Source organism: Polypterus senegalus, chromosome 8 (assembly GCF_016835505.1).
Source record: "Polypterus senegalus isolate Bchr_013 chromosome 8, ASM1683550v1, whole genome shotgun sequence".
Classification (NCBI taxonomy): Eukaryota; Metazoa; Chordata; class Cladistia; order Polypteriformes; family Polypteridae; genus Polypterus; species Polypterus senegalus.
In genome coordinates, this window is record NC_053161.1 from 140,293,635 (window position 1) to 140,304,779 (window position 11,145).

Here is an 11,145-nt window from a genome sequence, read left to right on the forward strand (position 1 = left end):
TTTAATAAATTCAGACCTTTTTATATTGTTGTTTAATTAAAGTAAAAAAAAAATAAAAATGGACACCACTTGTCTGAGTTTGGACAGTGAGCTTGTGTTAAATACAGCAGTTCACATTTTTAATTAGAAAACCAAAACATAAACAATAATTTGAAATTAGTAAACAGCATGCATATTACTTTAATTGCAAAATTAGTTTTTTACTTGTTAACTTGATAAGCATGTTATCCCGGTGTCTCCTTGATGAAGATCTTAGACACATTTGATACATTTGCGGCTTTTTAAAACATTTGTACTGTGTTTGTTTATGCATGTCACACAGCATAAGTTTTGGTAAGAAACATGTATTGCATAATTAAAATGGTAACTCATATTTATGAATGCACCTCAATAATTACGAATATCTATTTGATACACTGAAGAAAAAAAGCACCTGTATAAATACAGTAAATGTATAGTTTAAAAGAAAAAAAGCTGTAGTGCAATTAATGATTAAAAATGATTAAAACCTATAAGTGCATGTACATTTACATTTAAGCAGTGTTTAATTGCCAATATCAATTGATTGTATGAGGTTTTACATAAACTATATGAAAGGACCAGGGGAGGTATTGGAAAGGTACAGGAAAGGGCAGCCAACCTGGTCTGCATGGGGGCTTAGAAGCTCAACCCTGTTGGGGCCCGTGGCCACCACCAGGGGGCACCCGGAGGATTATGGACTGTATAATGGACTTCCGCCACAACCGGAGGTGCTGCCGGAAGAGATTCCAGGCACACCCGGAGTGCTTCATCCAGGGTATTATAAAAGGGGCCGCCTCACTCAAATAGAGGAGCCAGAGTTGGGAGGAAGAGGACGGAGCTTGCGTTTGAAAGAGCGAGGGAAGCAGAAAAAGAAGAGAGAGAAAGAAGGGAAGGAGTTGGCTAATTGAGCATTGTATGATGCTGTATAGTGCAGAGAATATCATTAAACGTGTGTGTTTTGGACATCTGGTGTTGAGTCTGTCTGCGTACGGGGGGCTGTCTTACCACTATATATATATACAGTGGTACCTCGGTATACATCCTTAATCCGTTCCCGATCCTTGGACTTATACCAAACAAATTTTTCCCATAACAAATAAAGGAAAAATGATTAATCCGTTCCCATGAATACACATGCCAACTTCATACTTTTCAACAATCAATTCAAATTTACGCGAAAAACACAAAATCACGTGAAAATTCACATAAAGTTATAGCGTGGGTTGTGCACTGAATGCTAGCAACTGGCGTACTGACACTCGTGGGCAGTCGTGGCTCTGTTTCGAGAGAGGTAAACAAGGGTAGCGCGCGGTGTTCTAGTACGCGAGTTGTATTCCAAACAAAGGTCGTATACCAAGCAAAATTTTTTGCGTCCAAACAGGACGTATACCAAGTTGGACTTATTCCAAAGCGGACATATACCAAGGTAAAGTATTGTCTTAAAATTTAAGAAGAAAAGTAAACCTTTTTAAAAAAAATATACCAATACTTATTTGTTAAGGATCTCTTTGTATACCATGTTGTCAGTTCGGCCTTCCGGTTGTAATATGACCAGGCTGTGCGCTGAGCTTACTCTTGAGCATGCAACGTACAGTTGGCCATGTGAAAAGCAATCTTTCCTCAAATCAATGCCAACCTTTTGTAGGGCTATCCCTGAGACTTATTGTCATTGTGAAGCAGAGCCTTACTGGAAACTGGAGGCGTTTGAATTGAAATAGGAGATCAGAGGGTATAACAGGGATGCAAGGAATAAAAACTCTCTCCCCTGAGCCACTGCCAGTAAAAATAGTTGCCTCAAATAGGTTCTTTTGCAGACATGTGACCAGAAGTCTCGCGCTGCTACAAAGTTTCAGTGGCTTTAGGTTTCTCAGTAACATTATTGGTGCCCCAACCTTCAAAATTAGATCATGTTCATGAGTGCCTGGGGAAACTCTACCGGATAGTGCACCGCATCTTCCACTTCTACAACTGAATCCACACATGTTAATGGGGGTACGGTTGGAACGATAAAGGAAATGGGTACCTGAACAATGTAAACTAAGTCTAAAATACCTACACAATAACTATAATCGTAAAAAACTAACAATAAAACAGCGGAGAAGCCGTGGATTAAATAAAAAGGCTGCAGTTATTAGCATACCGTGGCGAAGCAAGGAAGGGAATGAAGAGACCGGAGTGACGGATGGCCTTATATAGGCAGGCAGCCAACTATGTGGGAGGCGTGGGGATGGGGACCCAACGCTGCCTCACACGGCAACCGAGCTGCAGGCTATGGACGTATATATGTACGTAAGTAGGATTCAGTTAGCGTGGGGAACACGCATACCAAATTTCTTGAAGATGGGCCCATAAGCAACAAAGGCCGTTGGAAAGTTCAATATGGCGGCGGACAGTGACGTCATACCACCAAAATAAGTACGTACATCAGTTTCGGTTAGCACAGGGAAGCCGCCTGCCAAATTTCGTGAGGATGGGGCCATAAATAAGAAAGTTTAACATGGTGGACTTTGTCGACTGTTATGACCGTTACACTTAGAATTTCGAAATGAAACCTGCTTAACTTTTGTAAGTAAGCTGTAAGGAATGAGCCTGCCAAATTTCAGCCTTCTACCTACATGGGAAGTTGGAGAAGTGATGAGTGAGTCAGTGAGGACTTTGCCTTTTATTAGTATAGATATATATTGTCGCAGACGTCTGGGGGGGCGACCCTGCCGGGATGCCCTGGAGGACTGGAGGAGGGCTCACGCCTCCCCCAGACCATGTGGGGGTGACCTCCCTGGTGCATATGGGGACAAAGCTTTGAAGCTCAACCCTGTAGGGGCTCATGGTTACCGCCAGGGGGCACCCCAATGCCTTGGGAGCCCTGGACCTCAGCACTTCTGCCACACCCGGAAGTGCTGGGGGGAAGAGGAGCAGGGACACCCAGAGTGCTTCCGGGGATGCAGTCGGCACTTCCACCACATTAGGTAGTGCCGGTGGAAGATTGCCGGAAAGCACCTGGAGCACATCCAGGTGTGTATAAAAGGGGCTGCCTCCCTTCATACTATGACTAGAGTCGGGTGGAAGAGGACGAGGTCTCTGGAGGAGGCAAGGAGGCGGCCTGAAGAGGAAGAAGGCATTGATTTGGTGGCCTTGACTTTTGGGGACTTTGGGGTTGTGCTGCACTTGTAAATATTAGGAATGGTAATAAAAAGTGTGTTGGGTGACTTTGACATGTCCACCTGTCTGTGTCCAGGCTGGCTACCACAATATATACTGTATATAAATATGAATATATATATACAGGTATATATATATATATATATATATATATATATATATACACTCAACTAAAGGATTATTAGGAACACCTGTTCAATATCTAATCAACCAATGACATGGCAGTTGCTTCAAAGCATTTAGGGGTGTGGTCCTGGTCAAGACAATCTCCTGAACTCCAAACTGAATGTCAGAATGGGAAAGAAAGGTGATTTAAACAATTTTGAGTGTGGCATGGTTGTTGGTGCCAGACGGGCCGGTCTGAGTATTTCACAATCTGCTCAGTTACTGAGATTTTCAGGCACAACCATTTCTAGGGTTTACAAAGAATGGTGTGAAAAGGGAAAAACATCCAGTATGAGGCAGTCCTGTGGGCGAAAATGCCTTGTTGATGCTAGAGGTCAGAGGAGAATGGGCCGACTGATTCAAGCTGATAGAAGAGCAACTTTGACTGAAATAACCACTCGTTGTCACCGAGGTATGCAGCAAAGCATTTGTGAAGCCACAACACGCACAACCTTGAGGCGGATGGGCTACAACAGCAGAAGACCCCACCGGGTACCACTCATCTCCACTACAAATAGGAAAAAGAGGCTACAATTTGCATGAGCTCACCAAAATTGGACAGTTGAAGACTGGAAAAATGTTGCCTGGTCTGATGAGTCTCGATTTTTGTTGAGACATTCAAATGGTAGAGTCAGAATTTGGCGTAAACAGAATGAGAACATGGATCCATCATGCCTTGTTACCACTGTGCAGGCTGGTGGTGGTGGTGTAATGGTGTGGGGGATGTTTTCTTGGCACACTTTAGGCCCCTTAGTGCCAATTGGGCATCGTTTAAATGCCACGGGCTACCTGAGCATTGTTTCTGACCATGTCCATCCCTTTATGACCACCATGTACTCATCCTCTGATGGCTACTTCCAGCAGGATAATGCACCATGTCACAAAGCTCGAATCATTTCAAATTGGTTTCTTGAACATGACAATGAGTTCACTGTACTAAAATGGCCCCCACAGTCACCAGATCTCAACCCAATAGAGCATCTTTGGGATGTGGTGGAACGGGAGCTTCGTACCCTGGATGTGCATCCCACAAATCTCCATCAAATGCAAGATGCTATCCTATCAATATGGGCCACAACTTCTAAAGAATGCTTTCAGCACCTTGTTGAATCAATGCCACGTAGAATTAAGGCAGTTCTGAAGGCGAAAGGGGGTCAAACACCGTATTAGTATGGTGTTCTTAATAATCCTTTAGGTGAGTGTATATATAGTTAGAGAAATGGTTAAAACAAGTTTTATTTTATTTTAATTGTGCTTTGTTCAGATAAGTACATTACAGAAGAAATGAAACAACAGGACAGGTAGTGAAGCCTTGTAGTTATTGTAATTATGAGAACCATTTTATTTTATGTTATGCCATATCTATTGTGGATACATTTTTTGTACATATTTTACTAAAGAATGTGTTTTAAGAAAATATTCTTTATTATAGCATTTTTATGATCATTAAACAATATGCCTACAGAATTCCATTTTGTTTTTTTGTCCAATGAACAGTTAACACATGTGGCCTATAGATTAAGTATAAAAATACCAAAGTTAACATTTTAATACAGGACCTAAGGCTTCTAAGTGTCTGTGTATACAGAAGCTTAGTGTAAAAAGTTTTTTTTCAGGGATAAACAAAAAAAAACTTGATCCAGTAATGGTACAAGTACTTGATTGCCACATCCCTAGTGGTAATTAGAAAATGAAACCTACGACTGAAAGAAACTAAGGGCGACATCATTAAATCTTAAATACAAAAATTTGAATATAAGCATGAATTGCAAGTTACCAGATTTGGCCTATGGGATTTTTTAACGAATGTTTGAAAACAACCACCAAATGCCTTTTTTTTTCATTTCATTTCATTGTCACAGACATGGGCAGCAAATCAGCTGTAGAAGCTGTGAATTAGCATCAAAAGAACTCCACATTATATTCAAACGTTTGGATTCTGTATTTGCAACATAATGTTATTCAGGAAAAAAATAAATACTTTTTGTTACTATTATTAGCTGGAATCATATGGGGCATTCTTATCAAATTTAGTTAGTTTTTCTTTTCTTGTAACTCTTTTACATCTTGTGAAGTACTTTGAGCTACATTCTGTTTATGAAAATGTGCTACAGAAATCAGGGTTGTTGTTGTTATTATTACATAAGGTTCCATGTTGCTCTCAATCAAGTCCTCTCACAGTATCTCCTACTGACAGTGGGTGTATTACATTTTAATCTAGTCTACAGCAAATTTAACATGGCTCATTCATAATTTGCCTTACGTGGACTTTAATGTGGTAATGTTGAATGACTGTGAGCGCAGAGACAATGGAATGTGGGAGGTGTAGTTCTAGAGAAACAATTATTTATGTACATCTCATAACCAGCCACACATCACATATTGTATATGGTAATAATACACTGTGTTTGTGTTCTAAGGAAAATATGAGCTTTATAGTAGGACATTTCACATAAACACCCTTCCAAGACAAGGAAACAAAGTTTCCTAAATGTTCTAAAATGTTGACCCAACTCTGGCCCTCACTGTATTTTAATATATAAATAAAAAAGTCATAATCAGATCACTACGGTGGGTTGGCGCCCTGCCCGGGATTGGTTCCTGCCTTGCGCCCTGTGTTGGCTGGGATTGGCTCCAGCAGACCCCCGTGACCCTGTGTTCGGATTCAACGGGTTGGAAAATGGATGGACGGATAATCAGATCAAATCAAGTAAAGTGAAGATTATGTGTACGTCAAACTTGTGTATCTCCTCAGAACAGCTGACAAAAATACAATATCAAAAAATAAACAAGAACATAGAATTAAATAAACAAATGAAAAGTACACATGTTATGAAACATTATATACTATATATATATATGTATATATATATATATATATATATATCTATATATCTATATATATATATATATATATATATATTGTGAACGGCACCCGGGCACAGACAGGCGGACATGTTGATATCAAACCACCACACGTTTATTATACAAATTATTTACAATAATTTGGTCACAAAGACCCCAGTTCATTGGTCACACAGACCCAGTCACGTGCACAAACCCCAAAACAGTCACTCAGTCCTGGCCACAATGCCTTCTTCTGGGCGCCTCCACAACTCCTCTTGCCTCGTCCTTCTTCCACCCGACTCTAGCCCTGAATGAATGGAGGCGGCCCTTTATGGAGGACCGGATGAGCCCCAGGTGTTCCCGGCAATCTTCTGGCCACGCCCAAGTGTGGCGGAAGTGCCGGCTGTCCTCCCGGCTGCTCTCCGGCGCCGTCATAAATCTTCCCCAGCACTTCCTGGTGTGGCGGGAGTGCTGGGGAAACAAGTCCCAAGGCATTGGGCGCCTCCTGGCGGTGACCACGGGCCCCTACAGGGAAGGGCTTCCATGCCCTCGACCCGTGGCCCCCAAAGCAACCCGGAAGGCAAACCCCACGTGGTCCAGGCAGGGCTCTGACCCTCTTCCGGTCCCTCCTGGCGCCCCGGCCGGGTCATGGCCCCTGGCATCCCTGACAGTGCCCCACAGCCAGCGAAGACCACTCGTGGGTAAGAGCGACCGTCCCGCGAGGGCAGCAGAGCCCCAAGCGGGTCCCACTCGAGGATAGCCGGGGTCCGGCCCTGCACTCCTAGCAGGGACAGGGGCGGAGACACAATCCGAGCACCAACCCATGGTGCATCCCTGCGCCTCGCACAGGTTGTGCTCCCCCCTTTTACCGGCACCCCGGGGCCTCCTCGGTAGGCACCCCCTCCGGGACCTCCACGCCCCTTTGTTCCGAGCCACTGGTTTCCCGTGGCTCCTCCAGCTGTGGCGCACCTGCGCACCGGCAGAGAGATCATTCTGCAGGCGGCCCGACATCAGAGGGCTGTTCCGCCACGAAGGGTTCCTTCAACTCGCCGGGTCCGTCCCTACAAAGAGAATACAGGGGCAGAACGCTGCCAAAGCACCCAGCTCGTGCCACGCGGCAGCGTTCCCCTCCAACCGGCACCCGGCACTTGCCTGATCGGCACCCTCTCCGCGGCTTCCGTGTCCTCTCGATAGTGGAACTGTCGGCACCGCCTGCTCTCTCACGCCGGCCTCAGGGATTCCCTCTGCTCCCTCAGAGGCGGCCAGCCGTCTGGCGTGCACCCAGCAGCGCGTCTCACTGTATTGGAGGAGGCGGCACCCAGCCGCTTAATCCTCCCTCACTTGGACGCCTTGGCGATATGCGAGTCCGTATTAACCAACACGAGCCCCTTTCCGTCTGCGTCCGCAACATATCGGAGGAATCGGCACCCAGCCTCTTATTCCTCCGTTCACTCTGGGACGCCATGGCGGTTTGAGACTCCTTATGGAATAAAAGCGCTCTGTCCGTCTGCGTCCCTATAGTGCGGCGCAAGACCGCAGCCGACTTCGGGGCGGAGGGCGCTAGGACCCGGGGCACTTAGCAGCCCGGGTCCATTCAGCGTCCTCGGACTCCCCTCGCCAGCGCGCACAGCCAGCGGCGCACCTCCTGTCGGAGGGCTGCTTACTCGGAACTGATCGTTGTCATCACAGCCTTTTCAGCAGACCCTCCCGTATGCTATGCGAGTCGGCTGTACTCACCGTCTCCGCTGTAACTCTCCGGCTGGAGATTCCAGCGTCAGCGCCGTCCGTTGGTGATCGAAACAGTCTCAGCGCCGCAACGCCTTCCTCTCCAGTTCCAGCACCTCAGCCCGGAGGTTACAAAGCACCTGCAACACACGCTGCCCGGTGGGCTGAAGGGACACCCCCAGCTCCGCCAAAGCAGCCGGCAAAGACGGGAAGTGAAGCGGCCGGAGCCTACCTTTCTGTCAGCCTCCAGCGCCGGCCACTTCCTGTGGGCCTTCTCCTCCGGCCCAATCGGGTCTCCCCCCTGCCCGTGATGGACATTCCTTGGTCCCGCCTCTCTGCAGTCATCGGCGGGCCCGCAAGACACACCGTCAATCGCGTGCCTGTCAGGGAGGGACTTCTGGTCCGCGCCATCTTGCCTCCCCTTCTGCGGTGGCGACGTGCCTGCCGGCAGCCCTGCTGTTGCCAGCGCCTTTCGAGCTGCAGCGTCCCCTCCTCCACAGCCCTCGCGGCTGCCGCCACGCTGCGGAGCCCTGCAGACCAGCATGCGCCTGCCACCGGCGTGGATCCGGAGGTCCCTGCCTGCAAAAAGAAAACGCCCGGTCCCCATGGGCGGCTGCTAGGCAGGGAACTCACCTTCCCGGACTCGTCAAACCGAGGACACTTCCTCGGCGTGGCCTTTCTTGACGCCATGCGGTCCCGGGCGCCTTCAGCAACGGCCTGCTTGTAGGAGACCGCTGCACTTGTTGTAGGCACGCCACCTGCCCGCATCAGGGAAACATGGCCTTCCTGCGGACCCCTGGCGGTCCGTGGGGTTCCTTTACCCGCGGGGCTGTGTGCACGCAGCACCCGCGGTACGTGGGTGGGGTCCCCTGCTGCACCGGGCCGTCCACAACAATATTTTTTTGATCAGGTCTCCGCCTTGAAACAGGCGGAGCATCCTGCCGGCTACGCCAGATGTGAACGCCACCCGGGCACAGACAGGCGGACATGTTGTTATCAAACCACCACACGTTTATTATACAAATTATTTACAATAATTTGGTCACAAAGACCCCAGTTCATTGGTCACACAGACCCAGTCACGTGCACAAACCCCAAAACAGTCACTCAGTCCTGGCCACAATGCCTTCTTCTCGGGCCGCCTCCACAACTCCTCTTGCCTCGTCCTTCTTCCACCCGACTCTAGCCCTGAATGAATGGAGACGGCCCTTTTATGGAGGACCCGGATGAGCCCCAGGTGTTCCCGGCAATCTTCTGGCCACGCCCAAGTGTGGCGGAAGTGCCGGCTGTCCTCCGGCTGCTCTCCGGCGCCGTCATAAAACTTCCCCCCAGCACTTCCTGGTGTGGCGGGAGTGCTGGGGAAACAAGTCCCCAAGGCATTGGGGCGCCTCCTGGCGGTGACCACGGGCCCCTACAGGGAAGGGCTTCCATGCCCTCGACCCGTGGCCCCCAAAGCAACCGGAAGGCAAACCCCACGTGGTCCAGGCAGGGCTCTGACCCTCTTCCGGTCCCTCCTGGCGCCCCGGCGGGTCATGGCCCCTGGCATCCCTGACAATATATATATATATATATATATATATATATATATATATATATATATATATATAGTGGCCAGTGATCAGGAAGCAGTCAGAAGCTGGTAGAAATGTAAGAGTTACCACTGCCCAATTTATCTCATAATTTAAAAGGCACTGACTCAAGTGCAGATCAGCATAAAGGCTACACCTTTCCATGCCTTTGCTTTATATGGCAGATTGGCCAGAAGAGGCAGAGCTTGGTCCAAAAGTCTTCTCCAAGCTGTGGAGAAAGGACAGTGAACAGTTAGCGACGGTGCTCCCTTTTGCCCTGGAATGGTATTGCTTGCTTCAGTCGAGTTTGTCTGGGTACCCCAGATGCGCATGTGTAACTTATATACACTATATGTATTTTCAAGTTTTATATATTTATTGCATTTTTATATATTTACACACCACAATGTTTGTTATGTTACAATATTTATTGTTATGAATGTTCAGCAACCTTACAACTTGTGAGTGGAAACTGCACCTGAATCTAGAAGTGTAAGTGCCAATGTTTGTGTGCCATGACCTATAAGGGAGGATAGGGAACTGCAGCTGAAGCTGAGGTCTTTAATAATAATACTAATGTTTGACTTTCTAAGGCAGCAAGTGTCATATATGTCCTAAACAGAAGGCAGCTAAGATGTTCTGCACCACCTTTATTACCTTCTGCGGTGCTTTATTTTTTAAATTTAATTTTATAAATATTATTTGAAGAAAATAATACTCTTTACAATCATGACAAACTTAAACCATAATTCAACCCTGACTAAAAGAAAGAGAGGAGAGACTACAACCTGAGCAAATCTTAAAAAAAAAATAAAGAGAGGATGTCCTTTTCCCCGATATAAATGCTTATTCTAAGATTTGATTAACTAAATTTTGCCAAATTTTCAAAGTTTTGAAGTGATCTTGCAAGTAAGAATTTATTTTTTTCCAATTTCAAATAGTATAGAACATCAGTTACCCAATGACCCAGTGCTAACATTTTTCCTGTTGAGCTAGGTAAGTCTGGTATAAGCAATTACAATCAATTTGTTCTTCTCCACTTTGAACCCATCCAGGAGTACACCAAACACAGTTGTTAATGTGTTTGGAGTGATTGTGGCACCAAGGCTGTCTGATAGGAATTGAAAGATTTTTGTCCAGAATGATGTTAATTTGGTGTACACCCAGAACATGTAGCCCGATGCTGGAGATAAACTGCAATATTCACATATTGAATTTTGCCCTGAATACATCTTGGATAATTTTTAAACGAGATAAATGTGCTTGATAAAAGAGTTTAAGATGGATGACGCTTTGCACATATGGAGCTGGAATGTATTCTATGCATGACTGCCTTCTACTCCTTTTCAGAGATGTCAAGTGAAAGATACTTTCCCCATCTTATCCTGGGATCATTGAAAGGAAGAGACTTTAAGATGTTTTTGAGATGATGACTGAGTCTTCAAGATTGATCAGTAATGCCTCTGGAATAGAAATGGGTGGGAGGTGAGGAAAATTAGACAGGTTCCTTTTAGCAAAGTTTCTGATTTGAATGTAGTGGAAAAATTGTGTTGATGGGAAGTTAAACTTGAAGCGTAATTATTCATAAGATACAAAGACATTATGTATATACAAATCTCCAAATGTTTTAATCCTGGACTTTTTCCAAACATTAAAAGAT

General features: G+C 46.0%; 1 protein-coding gene across 1 annotated transcript in view; it reads right to left on the minus strand.

The window, feature by feature from the left end:
- The window catches only part of LOC120534599 (EF-hand calcium-binding domain-containing protein 6-like), a 234,833-nt gene that overhangs the window by 135,784 nt on the left and 87,904 nt on the right, over positions 1–11,145 (minus strand). The window lies entirely within an intron of this gene.